Below are 15,450 nucleotides of genomic sequence, written 5' to 3'. Positions count from 1 at the left end.
TTCCCCCATAGTTCAAAGCATGAGAGCCAATGCAAGGTGTCAGTTATTGATTTTATATTCTTTCTTACCAAAATTAAATCACCCTTCATTTACCTTTTCCTTACATGTGGACTGCGAGACAATATTGGTGTTCTTTAGCTTAGAAAATTGTTGCAAATCTTACTAATGCCAGATGTTAGTAGTGGCTCTTTGAAGTTGAAGGGTCCCAAGGACTCCCTGGTGCTTGATCACTATCTGATGTGATAATTATCTGATGTGATAATTATCTGATGTGCATCACAGTTCCACAGGGGCAGGGATAGTAGCGGCTCAGTTAGCATTTGTTGAATGAATGAGAATGGGAGGTGCAGGGCAAGAGATATTCTATGTTTCATCAGATGGTGTAAGATGATTCTGCAGTAAAGGAAAAACATAACTGAAGATAAATTATGCAAGTGCCTTTTTAAAGAAATGATTTATAAGGCTACTATGGCAATTGCCCCACACATACTAATGATTTTGCCTTTGCCCAGGTTGCGTATACAGCGTTACTTCCCGAAGACATTCCATCAAACAAAATCATCCTGAAGGTCAGTGCCAAGGATACTGACATTGGACCCAATGGAGATATACGATTCTCACTCTATGGACCTGGAAACAATGAATTTTTTCTAGACCCAGAAAGTGGTAAGGCAAAATTTATTCTCTGAAATGCCATTGTTAATCCACAAGAGAAGTTAAATTTTCACATGGTCTTATCACTAGGGGGTAGTTGGTATCTAAGAACCTTAATGTGACACCCTGTTATCTTGGACTCTTAAGAAATACCAGTGGCACATTGTGTCTGGAAGACACAAACCTCATTTGACTTATAAACTTGCCCTGACTTTACCTACATGTGGTAGCACCAGGGGATCAGATGTGTCTATGTGCTTTTCCTCTTTCTCGTATCCATGAGTTAAAGCAGCTCCCTATTAAGTGTATATATAGACTATATCAAAATGCAGGTTTCCGTGCAAACCGGACAGCAGTGCACAGTAAGGAGAGTTTTGCCTTGTTGAAACCCTTTGTCGGTTCCTGTGCTTATTAACACACTTGTCTGCTTAGTTGTGAGACCTCAGATTTGCTTCCATGTTAAGGTAAAGTTTATAAGGTGAAAGCTTATGTACACTGAGGGAGATGCCCGCATTGAAGGCCAAAGCTTAAGGAAAAGACATTTTCTATGGAGGTAAATTATTACAGTGCTATGTACTGGATTGGCCCATCCGGTGACAATTTTTAATTGAAGTATAATGATTAAATAATTTGCATATTTCCAGCGTTGTATTGGTTGCAGTGAATAATCACTAACTACTGAGTTTCCAGAAGGTATTGGCTTCTCAATAACCTACTCCCATGTCAGCTATATCTTACTGGGAAGGGCTTAGATGCATAACAATATACTACTTGAATATAGAGGCCTGGTACTTTTTTATTGAATAGCTAGCATTTATTAACTACTAGACCTAAAAACACTTTATGGAATATTTGTGATAGACTCTGACATGAACCCCTCAAAGCATCCCTGAGCAGTACTGTAACCCGGTGGATAAGACAGAGCAGTGAGTCAGTAATAATAACAACAGAAATAATAATAGTAATGAAAGGCAGAGTGACACGAGTGCCTGCGAGAGATATCAAAAGAGTTATATCTGAGCACAGAGGAAAAAGCAGGTAATGTTCCGACGAGAGGGAAGAGGAAGCTTGTAAAGAAGAACTGGCATTTGAACTGAGCCAGGATTCTAGCGGAGAAGGCAGTGGCACCCCACTCCAGTACTCTTGCCTGGAAAATCCGATGGACGGAGGAGCCTGGTGGGCTGCAGTCCTTGGGGTCGCTACGAGTCGGACACGACTGAGCGACTTCACTTTCACTTTTCACTTTCATGCATTGGAGAAGTAAATGGCAACCCACTCCAGTGTTCTTGCCTAGAGAATCCCAAGGACGGGGGAACCTGGTGGGCTGCCATCTGTGGGGTCGCACAGAGTCGGACACAACTGAAGCAACTTAGTAGCAGCAGCAGGATTATAGGGGCTAAAGTGGGTCACTGGTGGCCACGGGCACGGCGTGGGCAGAGAGCACGGCGCCTCCAGGAAACGCCGTGTACAGCACTGTCACTGGTCCGAGGAGCCACAGGATGACTCGCCAGAAATGTGGTGGGAAAAATAACTTTAGGTCAGATCTTGGAGGGTCCTGAAAGCCCAGCTGAAAACTCCCTGGATGTTTTTGTGGAGGAGGAAATGATCCAGTCTGTATTTGAGAACTGCCTGCCTTCAGGAAGCTGTAGGAGAAACAGCTTTGTAAGTACTGATGACTTGCTCCCAGTGATACCTGCTAATTTTACTAAGAATACATAATAATATTTCATGAGTCTGACTTTTCACCAAACAGCATTTATTCAGGTCTGTCATTGCCATTATCCATTGAAATTTAAGTAACAAAGAAATCCCCACAGGGACTGACACCCAGGACCAGTATAGCTATTTCAGTGATTAAAATAATAATCCTTCCATGGTTATGAAGTCCCCTTCCTGAATGTCTGCTCCAGGCTCCTCAGTTATCCCCCACTGGGACCTCCCCCAACAACTGCTGGTCCTCCACTCTCCCAGCAAGTGGGGTTTGCCTGGCACAATAGGACTCCTTTGTAACCTCTTTCTGCTGGAGCCAGCCTGTTTGGACTGTTTGTTTTCCTCTAGAAGACGGGATAAAAAAAGATTTAAGTGTCTGGAAGCAGAGAGACTAACACTTCTGGGTCTAAAGACCATTGACCTGATTGACCATCAGAGAACTGAGCAGTTCTTGAGAGATTTAAAGAGGTGTGGAGCTTCTCCATCCTGCCAAAAGAAGGAATCCCTGACACAAGAGACTTCACAGTGGAATTAATTCCTTTGAAGGTCATGCTGTTGGTTTCTTGTTGCATCCAGAATCCCATAAGTTTTTCCCTGATGCTTAAAAAATTTGAACTTGCTCTATTTTTCAAAGTATGAAGCTCTTAAGCCAAACATCAGCAGTCCTTCCTACACTGGGGTTCTGTTTGTAATTGATTCTCTGCTCTATGAAGAAAGACAGTTTTTGAAAAGCCAGGCCATTTATTTTCACAGGTGAGTTAAAAACTTTGTCTCCGTTGGACCGGGAGAGGGTCCCTGCGTACAGCCTCATTGCCAGGGCCACTGACGGGGGCGGCCGATTCTGCCAATCCGACATCCGTCTGACCCTGGAGGACGTGAACGATAACCCCCCAGTGTTTTCGTCCGACCACTATAACGCCTGTGTCTATGAGAACACGGCCACCAAGGCTCTGTTGACCAGGGTTCAAGCGGTGGATCCGGATGTTGGTAAGTCAGCCGCCCCGATGGGGCGCCTCCCTGTCTGTACGTTTCACACATTCAGGTGCTGCCTGTCTTCTAGCTCCATCAGCCCACCTGGGTTCCTTTCCGTTAGGACAAGTACAGTAAACCACATGCCGGCTCTTTGGCTGATGTACTTCATACACATGAAAGAAATCTGCAAGACATCTTCCCCCTTTTTGTAGGAGTTAAAGAAGCGATACTGTGAATTCCTTTAACTTTTAACAAAGGGTTTTGAGTTTGTGTTTTTTTTAACCTTTAGAATAAAAATAATAGCTTTCCTACTTACGCATTCCTCTTGAACATAGTTAAATGTTGTGTGGTAGGGAGAATTCGTTTCTATTTCTATAAAGAATTGCAGCCCATGCTATAGCTGAAATATGACAGTCTCAATTTATGGTGGTGTCCCATAATGCAAAGACCGATTACTAAATGTGCTGCCAGCCCAATGTGGATTTTTTCTAACTGCCATTTTCCAGAGTATTTTGATCACATAAACTGACATTACTCGGAGGGGTGGGAGTGGCAGGGGGGGAATAAGGAAATAGAATTGAAAGTTGCTGATAAAGTTTGTGTTCAGATCCACTTTACATAATGAGATGGTGAGTTAGAAAAGACTGGAGTTAATTGCTAGGTAGCCTTTCTGAGAATGCACAAGTTATTGAGGTGACTGCATGATGGAGTCTAAATACAAAAGGGCATATAGACAGCCTCTTGGCTGTGCATTTTAAGAGCTGTAAATCAGAGGACTGGGGAATCATGGGGTGTGTCTGTTATGCTAAACAGGCCTTTATGTAATTCAGTGTCTTATTGCTTAATTCTGAATTGAAAGAAAAATTATTGGACTAATGGAAAAGTAAATACATGATAATTAGTTGAAAACAAACATAGAGGCCAGGGTCTCTGCATATTTCCCCTTAGAGAAATTTGTGACTATACTATGAATTATTGTTCTTACCTTATTAGCATAATTTTCGAGGCTGAGAACCAACCCTTTAAAAATCTACATACTGTAAAGCTTGGTAAAAAACATAGTAAATAGGAAAATAATTTTTTTTTTCAGCTGCACTTTGCAGCTTATGGAATCTTAGTTCTCTGAGAGGGATTGAACCCAGGCCCTTGGCAGTGAAAGCATGGAGTCCAAAACCCTGGACTACCAGGGAATTCTGGAAAAGACTCTTTTATTGACCTATAATGATGAATTATTTACAAATACTCCCTTTTAAAGGAGGATTAGAAAACATTCCCTGGACTCATGATAGCAAGCTTTTGGAGAAAAAAGGACAGAAATTGTACAGATGAATCATTAATAATTTAACTTTGAGAATGTGTAATTGAGCCACAGATGAAATTTTAAGATTGAAAATATTTTAAATTAAATTTTCAATTTAAAAAATTGGAGTTTTTCTATTTACCTCCTTCTAAAGGAATTGGGTGTGCTCTGTCTACTAGAGAATGAGCATGGAGAGAGGCTGGTCAGTACGTTATGCTTCAGACAGGAGGCAGGGGGTTACCGACTGACACATGTGATTGAGGTAGAGGGCAGGCAACTAGCTTTGTGCTATTCAGTTCTGCCGAGTCAGCTGTCCAGGTTGGCAGTTGGGGAAGAAAGGTTGACTAGACTCTGTGCATTAGCAGGGGCAGAGATGAGGAAGCCCTTCAAACACTAGACCCAGAATAACCTATCAGTACCTCTCTCTGCTCTTTGCACCAATTAGCAAAAGGCTTACATTCATGGCTTCAGACCAACACAGAGGTTATGAGTGCTGTTTGTATTGTGTGTTCATCAAGCCATTGTATTCGCTTCCAGAAAACTCTAGCATAGGATACCAAATTCTAGGTCATATTCTCAGGTTTTTTAGATCTCATTTAGCTTTAAAAATAAAAACTAAGACAGCTGGGAAGGAACAAATGAGCTTCTCTAAAAGGCAGACTGAGCACCTGCTGTTTCTAGGCACTGTGCTCAGGAGGTAGGGGTGGAGGGCTTGCTCAGAGCCTGTAGGGAGAACCAGAGTCAAACCCATGTTCTCCAGAGTCCCGGGTATGTATCAGTGACTGGGGGCTGCTTATGCCGTTTTCATCAGTGGCCTGATCCCCACTTCTCAGTCTGCTGTAAGTCAACACAGAGGAGCGTGAGCCACACATTGAGATGAGCAGTTTCGGGTGGGCAGGGCTGGGTGAATCATCTGGAGGCCAAACCTAACCTCTGGCCTAAAGCTGACTTTGCTCATGAATCATTAAGACTGAATCCAACCCTACTGAATCCAGCCATCCCGTGTCTTTAGTCTGGCTTATATAGAGTGTTCCAAACAGTTTGAATTAATTGTCAATAAAAGTCAAGAGATTTGAATTTTCAATTTCTGGCATTTTGTAAAAACAGCACTCAGAAGATTCAGCAATTCCAGGCACACAGTCCCACCGTGGTAGGAACCTGATGGAAGCTGCCATCAGCCAGTTCTCAGCTTCCCAGCCAACCCACTTAGGTTATCTCCTGACCTGCGTAGGCCCCTTCTCTAAAGTGACAAGGAAATTCTGATGTTTAAGAACTCTTAACTTTGAAATAATCATAAGTTCACAGGAATTTGCCAAAAAAATGTATAGGAGGTGGCATGTACCTTTCACACAATCTTTTCTCCCAGTGATACCATCTTGCATAACTGTAGTACACTCAGATTTTCACACAGGTGTATGTGTGTGTGTGTGTGTGTGTGAGATTGTGTGAGTGTGTGTGTGAGTGTGTGAGCGTGTGTGTGAGTGTGTGAGAGTGTGTGAGTGTGTGTGTGTGAGAGTGTGAGTGTGTGAGAGTGTGTGTGTGTGTGTGTGTGAGTGTGCGTGCATGTAGTTCTGTGCAGTTTTATCACCTGTGTAGCTTCATGTAACCACCACCCCATTCATCTTCTCGCTGCCCCTTCTTAACAACACCCGCCTTCTCTCCACACTTCCTTCCCAGTCTCTAATCCCTGGCAGCCACTACTCTCCATATCTATAATTTAGTTATTTCAAAAATGTTATTTAAATGGAGTTGTGCAGCTTGTAACCTTTTCCAAATGTCCTTTTTCACTCAGCATCATTCCCTTGAGATCCATCCAAGTTGTCTAATTGGTTTTTGATCCCAGTGAAGAACATTACCTCCATTTGTATAAATGACAGGGCTATTTGGTTCATGAAACTTCTTTTGTCAAGCATATTCCTTTACCTAAAGTTACAAACGATTTCATCAGTATTTGGCTAAAGCATGTATTAAGCCACTATAAATTGCAGAAAAAAGACAAAGATATATTAACCTGAAGTCTGATTCCATTACTTCATAAATTCAAAATTCTTACAATCTCTTGCTAACCTTTCATATCCTGGTTTTCTAATTAGCATATATATATATATGTATATGTATATGTATCTATATCATTGTTTTTAGCCAAACAACTCTTTGCTGTGCCAAATTCATTATTCATAATGAATCAATGCTAATGTTAGAGTAACCGCCTAGATCAGGAAAAATAAAAACAGGAAGACAAGACCACTTTAGCACCCATTTTATGAGTTCTAAGCAATAGCATGGCAATTGTCTAGATTTTAGCATTAAATTCTTAGTTTTCATGTAAAATGGAAACATCCTCCATCCCATGAACTAATGACATGACTTTATGACCTAATATTTATAAAAATTTAATCCTCTCAGTAAACATTAGGAGACGTTTTGTTGTACCACCTCTTTGGGGTTCATATTTTGCTATTTACTTTGCCTCGTAAGGCAAGATTAGGTGTCCAGGTTCTCAGTATTGAGGGTTCTTTAAGCTAACAAAGGAAATATGCAGTGATAAAAATCAGAGCTAAAATCTGTGACCATTTTAGGCAAAGTAACATGAAAATCAAATGTAAACTTACACTGGAAAATGTGTCAGAGCCCATGATTTATTGAGAGGCGAATGTCCAGAAATTTGAGATTCAAGAGGACATATTTTTGCTCTTATAGATTAGGGACATAAAGCAAGGAAATGTTCTAATGAACATGTTCACTCCTTTCCTGTAAAATATTTCCTACACAGTTTAGACCTGTTTTCAGGGATTTTGGAGAAACTTGGAAGCTTGTAACACACATTGAAATTATTCTCCATCCAATATAGCTGATATTTAATGAGTAGGTACATAGCAGCTATTATAGAAGGAACTATACGAGCAATATGCAGTTACAGGCCCAGGGTCTGTGCAGTAGTGAAGGGCATAAATCTGGAACACACAAACCTAGCATAAAAGGAGGAGCTTCCAGAATCCATAACGAATGGGATTCAATAGACAGAGGGAGGAAGGCCTTCAGGAAGACAGGAACCAGGAGGATAAATTTGCAAAGTTGGGAACATGCTGTTTTTGTTGAGTTGTGCAGTTGTGTCTGATTCTTTGTGACTTCCTGGACTGTAGCGTTCCAGGCTCCCCTGTCCTTCACAGTCTCCCTGAGTTTGCTCAAACTCATGTCCATTGAGTCTGTAATGCCAACAAACCATTTCATTTTCTGTTGCCCCTTCTCCTCCTGCCCTTAGTCTTTCCCAGCATCAAGGTCTTTTCCAATGAGTTGACTCTTTACATCAGGTGGCCAAAGTATTGGAGCTTCAGCTTCAGCATCTGTTCTTCCAATGAGTATTAAGGGGTGATTTCCTTTTGAATTGACTGGTTTGATCTCCTTGCTGTCCACAGAGCTCTTAAGAAGTTTCTATAGCACCCCAGTTCAAAACCATCAATTCTTCAGTGCTCAACCTTCTTTATGTCCAGCTCTCATATCCATATCTGACTACTGAAAAAGCTTTGTTTGACTATATGGGCCTTTGTCTGCAAAGTGATGTCTCTGCTTTTTAGTATTAAAACTATCTAGGTTTGTCATAACTTTTCTTCCAAGGAGCAAACATCTTTCATGACTGCAGTCACCATTCACAATGATTTTGGAGCCCAAGAAAATAAAGTCTGTCACTGTTTCCATTGTTTCCCCATCTATTTACCAAGAAGTGATGAGACTGGAGGCTATGATCTTAGTTTTTTGAATGTTGAGTTCTAAGGCAGCTTTTTCACTCTTCTCTTTCACCTTCATCAAGAAACTCTTTAGTTCCTCTTCACTTTCTGCCATTAGGGTGGTGTCATCTGTATATCTGAGGTTATTGATATTTCTCCCTGCAATCTTGATTCTAGCTTGAGCTTCATCCAGTCTAACATTTCACATTAGGTACTCTGCATATAATTTAAATAAGTGGGGTGACAATGTACATCCTTGACATACTCCTTTCCCAATTTTGAACCAGTCTGTTGTTTCATGTCTGGTTCTAATTGTTGCTTCTTGTCCGGCATACAGGCTTCTCAGGGGGCAGGTAAGGTGGTCTGGTATTCCCATGTCTTTGCTGCTGCTGCTGCTGCCAAGTCACTTCAGTCGTGTCCGACTCTGTGCGACCCCATAGACGGCAGCCCACCAGGCTCCCCCGTCCCTGGGATTCTCCAGGCAAGAACACTGGAGTGGGTTGCCATTTCCTTCTCCAATGTGTGAAAGTGAAAAGTGAAAGTGAAGTCGCTCTGTCATGTCTGACTAGTAGAGACCCCATGGACTATAGCCCACCAGGGTCCTCTGTCCATGCGATTTTCTAGGCAAGAGTACTGGAGTGGCTTGCCATTGCCTTCTCCGTCCCATCTCTTTAGACCCAACTAAATAGTTGGGAGAGCATCACATGGTCCAGGACAGAAAGCTGACAGTGAGGTGAGGGAAGGCATCTGGGCCCAATTGTGGGGGCTCACAAAAGCCAGGGATTGTGCTTAAACCCAGAGATGGGAAAGAACCGCTGCACACGGAGGACAAAAGAAATGCATCAGTTCTGGGTTTGGGAACCGCCGATCTCATGGGCACCCCTAACACGGATGTGAAGACAGCTTCCGGGAGATCATTGAGAAAGTCCACAAGGACCGAAATGCAAGTGGTAACTTGAGATTTAAAAGGAAGAAGCAGAGAGAGATTTTACATGTGAAATCTGCCAAGTTTGGCAACTGACTGGACTGAAGGCACAGTGGACAGGCCAGGCAAGAACTCAAATTCGGGGACAAGGTGGACAGAGATAGCCGAGGTGGCCTGAAGCAGGACCTCGTGTAAAAAAGATTTAAAAAATGGAGACACATCGGAAATTAAAGTACAGTCCTTCAGGAGTGAAGACAAGTTTGCTAATCGTGACAGAGTAGGAAGGCTTTGCCTTCAAGGGGCTTCCAGTCATTACGGGAAACAGACAAGCACAAATGAACATTCAAAGAAAGTGGGATCAATGTTATAACAGAGTCATTTCATCTGTAAAAGTAGGGATTTTCTGAGGATTAGTCAGATACATGTAAAATGCTAGCCCAGGTCTCTGTGGAAACATGAAAACATGAGCAGTGAATTTTTGAGTGGGACAAATCAGAAAGTATTCACAAAATGGTATTTGAATTCAAGTCAGGTTTTAAGGGTTGGGGCTTGATGTTGGGGCAAGAAGAGGGGAAAGATCTAGTAGCAAAAGAGGATTGTATTAGCTAAGATAGCCTTGACTAAACTGAGGTAACTTTTCAAAAAATCTCAGTTCTTAGTGCAGTGAAAGTTTAATTCTTGCTCCTGTGGGGAGCAGGTCAGTGCAAGTCCATTCAGCGATGAGGACATCTAGTCCCTCCATTGGGTCAATATCACCGTCATGACCTTTGCTTCCCAAGGTCACTGCAGCAGAAGAGAGGGATGAAGACGGCATGTCAGCTCTTTGCTGCCTCAGCCTGGGAGAGACCCACGTCACTTTGTCACTGTCCATTGACTAGAACTAGGAGGTATAGGAGAGGCCATGGGGTATTTGGTGAGCACTCATGTCTCTGCTACAGCAATGAAAGCAGGAAAGAGAAACTGCCCCATCACATTTCAAAGAAGTGGGAAAAGATGGAGTTCCTCATGTGGTTAGGGAGGGTGAGCCTCAGCAACAGGGAGAGACCACAACCAGTTAATCCTCGATGCGAAAGGAAGGAAAGAAGCAGAAAGAAAAAAGATTGACTTTCAAAGGAAGAAACTAAGAGGGAGAGGCTGAGGAAAACCCAGTTGGGAGGCGCACATCTGCCTTTGGACATCTCCATGTGGTAAGAGAGTCTGTCAACTAAAGAGACTAACATGGCGGCAGCCAGGCTGGGCACTCTGCAGCGAGCACAGGGAGTTAGTTTCAGGGACTGAAGGCAACATGAGAGGGAGTCACTGAAAAATGGGGAAGAGAAGTTCCTCCCCCACTGAGGGCTCTGTAGGTACTGGGTTGCAGAAGTGCACAGACCCAACCAGTAGAGTTAATTTCATGAATAGAAAAGATAGAAGTTCTCTCTCAGAGTCTTCCAGAATGGTGCCTTTCCCTCTAACGTCAATAGATCCTCTTATTAGCAGAGAATAGGAAAGAAACAGAGAAAACATGTTTCTTGACAGAACTTTTCCATTTTTACCCAAGAGCTTGTTTTCCAGCAGCCCTCAACCTCATTAATTTTGCACTGCCATTCACTGTAGTGATGTAAGCTTGTGGTTCTTGTTGGGGATTTATTTTCTGCATATTTCATGAGGGAGACAGATGGCATCCTGACCCCACATGGGCTCTCATGGGGCAAAAACTGGAGTGAACTTGGTTTTCCAATGCACAGATCTTGTCAGACAAAAAGGCTGGCCCAGTGTCTGAGAGCACCGTTAGATCTGAGTATGTTGTGCTCCATGAAGGAGCAGGAAATTGTTTATCTGAGAGGAGTGTTCACAAAAATAACTGCTGAGAGCTGTTAAAGAGAGGTCTTCCTCACCAAACCGCTTTAACTGAGTCTCTCCAGTCACCACTTGCCTCTGCTGACCGGTCCACGCCTTGTGTCCCTCACTTGTTAGAACCATGAGAAGACTCAGGAGGAACAGCTAAGAGGCGAGTGAAGTCCACCGTGAAGTGCTAGGAGGCTGATGGAAACGCACGTCAGTCCAGCGCTCCAGGCTGGCTGTCTCCTATCCTGGGATGAAGTCTGAGGGAGGGTCGTGCATGCCACCAGTCTGTCAGAGTCAGAAACATTTGGCTCCATTTGGAGCTCTCCCTTACCTTCAGTGTGGTGGCCAAAGTTTCAGTCCCTGGGATGAAGTTAGATCTTCAGTATTCCCTCATTGCCTTTCTGGTCTCATGGAGATCCCCATAATGGGGTTTGATTTTAAATCTTTCATCATCACCTTCTGGTCTCATGGAGGAAAACAAGTATTCACTCAGTGTGTACTCTTGGAAGGGCTTAGCTTACTTTTGCACTGGGCCCACCCCAAAAGCAAAAGAAAAATGTTACACCTGACCAAACAGGTAAATTCTGAAGCGCCTCTTTTTCACCTGGCTGTGTGAGAGAAAAGGGCCAGGGTGTGGAGTCTGTGAAGGAGGTTAGGTGTGCCCATGTACCCCACAATGGAGGTATGCAGGTGAACTGTCATTTTTATGTTTTAGGACTTCCCAAGCAGACAGCTTCTTGGTGACATCATACCCCAGCTGAGCCAGCAACCCTTGACTCCTCTGGACCCTTAATATCATGATGATGATTCCCAAATATCCTTAAGGGACACATCTCATATCCAGAGATCAAGAGGCCACATGGACGGGAGGAAGCCTTGGGTGATTAGTGCACTGCAGTATGCAGGCCGTGTGACCTTGGGCCAGTCACTGGTCTCTCTCAGACTGTTTGCTCTTCTATAATGTTAGAAGCACAGGAGTAACGCTTGCTTTGCCAACCCAGCCCTCTTTGCAGCTGGGTCTCCAGCAGCATCTCGAGAGTTTCCTTATGTGGAACTGCTCACATACCTCTTCTCTCCTACTGTTAAACCCTGCTAAGCAAAACTGGGGTTTGGTAAGAATTTTAAATGGTAATAAACATAATATGACTAATGACATTTGCTTTTTGAGCTTCTATTACATTCCAGGCATGATGCCAAGTACTGCAGATATATTATTTCCAGTTCTCACAGCAACTTCTAAAAGTCGGAAGATATTTTTTGTTATTGGTCTAGTTAACATATGAATAAACTCTGAAGGGTTAACTTGTCATGAACAATAGACTAGTTAGTGGCACCAAAGGAGGCTTGGTTAACAGATATCCAGCAAATAGTCAGGATGTTTTATGTTTTAGTCAAGAGCACTGCTCTCAAAAAGTGGTCCCCAGACTAATTTCAACAGGGAGCTTGTTGGAAATGCAAACTCTGAATGAAAGCCTCTAGACCAGTGGGTCTCAGCCTGCAGTGTGCACCAGTCATCTAGAGGGCCTGTTAACCTGGGGATTACTAGCCCCCCTCCAGTGTTTCTGATCCAGTCTGGGAGGAGGTTTGATCATCTGGGTGTCAGAGTAATTCTCAGGGCAAGTTAATGCTGCTATTCCCAGGACCATACTTACAGTTCAGTTCAGTCGCTCAGTCGTGTCCAAATCTTTGCAACCCCATGAATTGCAACACAGCAGGCCTCCCTGTCCGTCACTGACTCCCGGCGTTCACTCAAACTCATGTCCGTCAAGTTGGTGATACCATCCAGCCATCTCATCCTCTGTCATCTCCTTCTCCTCCTGCCCCCAATCCCTCCCAGCACGAGGGTCTTTTCCAATGAGTCAACTCTTCACATGAGGTGGTCAAAGTATTGGAGTTTCAGCTTTAGCATCAGTCCTTCTAATGAACACCCAGGACTGATTTCCTTTAGGATGGACTGGTTGGATCTCCTTGCAGTCCAAGGGACTCTCAAGAGTCTTCTCCAACACCACAGTTCAAAAGCATCAATTCTTCAGTGCTCAGCTTTCTTCACAGTCCAACTCTCACATCCATACATGACCACTGGAAAAACCATAGTCTTGACTAGATGGACCTTTGTTGGCAAAGTAATATCTCTGCTTTTTAATATGCTCTCTAGGTAGGTCATAACTTTCCTTCCAAGGAGTATCTTTTAATTGTATGGCTGCAGTCACAATCTGCAGTGATTTTGGAGCCCAAAAATATAAAGTCTGACACTGTTTCCACTGTTTCCCCATCTATTTCCCATGAAGTGATGGGATCAGATGTATTGATCTTAGTTTTCTGAATGTTGAGCTTTAAGCCAACTTTTTCACTCTCCTCTTTCACTTTTAAGAGGTTTCTTAGTTCCTCTTCACTTTCTGCCCTAAGGGTGGTGTCATCTGCATATCTGAGGTTATTGATATTTCTACCGGCAATCTTGATTCCAGCTTGTGCTTCTTCCAGTCCAGCATTTCTCATGATGTACTCTGCATATAAGTTCAATAAGCAGGGTGACAATATACAGCCTTGGCATACTCCTTTTCCTATTTGGAACCAGTCTGTTGTTCCATGTCCAGGGCTAACTGTTGCTTCCTGACCTGCATACAGGTTTCTCAACAGGCAGGTCAGGTGGTCTGGTATTCCCATCTCTTTCAGAATTTTCCACGGTTTACTGTGATCCACACAGTCAAAGGCTTTGGCATAGTCAATAAAGCAGAAATAGATGTTTATCTGGAACTCTCTTGCTTTTTCCATGATCCAGCGGATTGGCAATTTGATCTCTGATGCCTCTGCCTTTTCTAAAACCTGCTTGAACATCTGGAAGTTCACGGTTCACCTATTGCTGAAGCCTGGCTTGGAGAATTTCAAGCATAACTTTACTAGCGTGTGAGATGAGTGCAATTGTGCGGTAGTTTGAGCATTCTTTGGCATTGCCTTTCTTTGGGATTGGAATGAAAACTGACCTTTTCCAGTCCTGTGGCCACTGTTGAGTTTTCCAAATTTGCTGGCACATTGAGTGCAGCACTTTTACAGCAGCATCTTTCAGGATTTGAAATAGCTCAACTGGAATTTCATCACCTCCACTAGCTTTGTTCGTAGTGATGCTTTTTAAGGCCCACTTGACTTCACATTCCAGGATGTCTGGCTCTAGGTGAGTGATCACACCATCGTGATTTTCTGGGTTGTGAAGCTCTTTTTTGTACAGTTCTTCTGTGTATTGTTGCCACCTCTTCTTAATATCTTCTGCTTCTGTGAGGTCCATACCATTTCTGTCCTTATCAAGCCCATCTTTGCATGAAATGTTCCCTTGGTATCTCTAATTTTCTTGAAGAGATCTCTAGTCTTTCCCATTCTGTTTTTTTCCTCTATTTCTTTGCATTGATTGCTGAGGAAGGCTTTCTTATCTCTCCATGCTATTCTTTGGAACTCTGCATTCATATGCTTATATCTTTCCTTTTCTCCTTTGCTTTTCACTTCTCTTCTTTTCTCAGCTATTTGTAAGGCCGCCTCATACAGCCATTTTGCTTTTTTGCATTTCTTTTCCATGGGGATGGTCTTGATCCCCGTCTCCTGTACAATGTCACGAACCTGCATCCATAGTTTATCAGGTACTCTGTGTATGAGATCTAGTCCCTTAAATCTATTTCTCACTTCCACTATATAATCATAAGGAATTTGATTTAGGTCATACCTGAATGGTCTAGTGGCTTTCCCTACTTTCTTCAATTTCAGTCTGAATTTGGCAATAAGGAGTTCATGATCTGAGCCACAGTCATATTTGCAGAGCCACTTGCTTAAGGATTCCTAAACTTTTTGTGCCACCAATACCTTGACAGTTTGGTGACACCTACAGACTGTTTATCAGAATAATGTTTTACACTCATAAAGTAAAATGCAAAGGTCAGAAATGAAATGGTGTGCACAGGTATTTTTTGTTCTTAGTGCATAGTAAAATGAATGTCTGCGACAGTAGATTAAATACAATCTGACACGGTAGATCTCATAAGTTCGAGATTTTGGAGTGGTGGTAAACAGGGATATGTGCCACAACTGTGAAACAACAGGAAAGTAGCAGTGATCGGTCACCAGATCGCAGGTGCTCCTCATTCTGTGGTGGCTGGTTGCCTGCATTTACACTTGAATGGATGCTAAGTCCAGTTAGAGGCTAATCACAGTAAAGATGGAAACTATTCCCAGTGTTATAGCAGCTTCTAAGATGACCCTGTGTGACCCCCACCTCTGGGTAGTCCCATGTCTCTCACTGAAAGTTGAATGGACTTAAACTGACTCCAAACTCACCTCTTTTTATAATTTTAAAA

At 42.9% G+C, this 15,450-nt stretch overlaps 1 pseudogene; it reads left to right on the top strand.

Moving 5' to 3' along the window:
- The window catches only part of LOC148773933 (protocadherin Fat 3-like), a 173,696-nt pseudogene that overhangs the window by 67,327 nt on the left and 90,919 nt on the right, over positions 1-15,450 (top strand).

This window comes from Moschus berezovskii, chromosome 25 (assembly GCF_049115385.1).
Source record: "Moschus berezovskii isolate FMDL1 chromosome 25, NW_MosBer_1.0, whole genome shotgun sequence".
Taxonomy (NCBI): Eukaryota; Metazoa; Chordata; class Mammalia; order Artiodactyla; family Moschidae; genus Moschus; species Moschus berezovskii.
The sequence above is the reverse complement of the archived record's forward strand: the minus strand, read 5'-3'. Positions and strand labels throughout refer to the sequence as shown.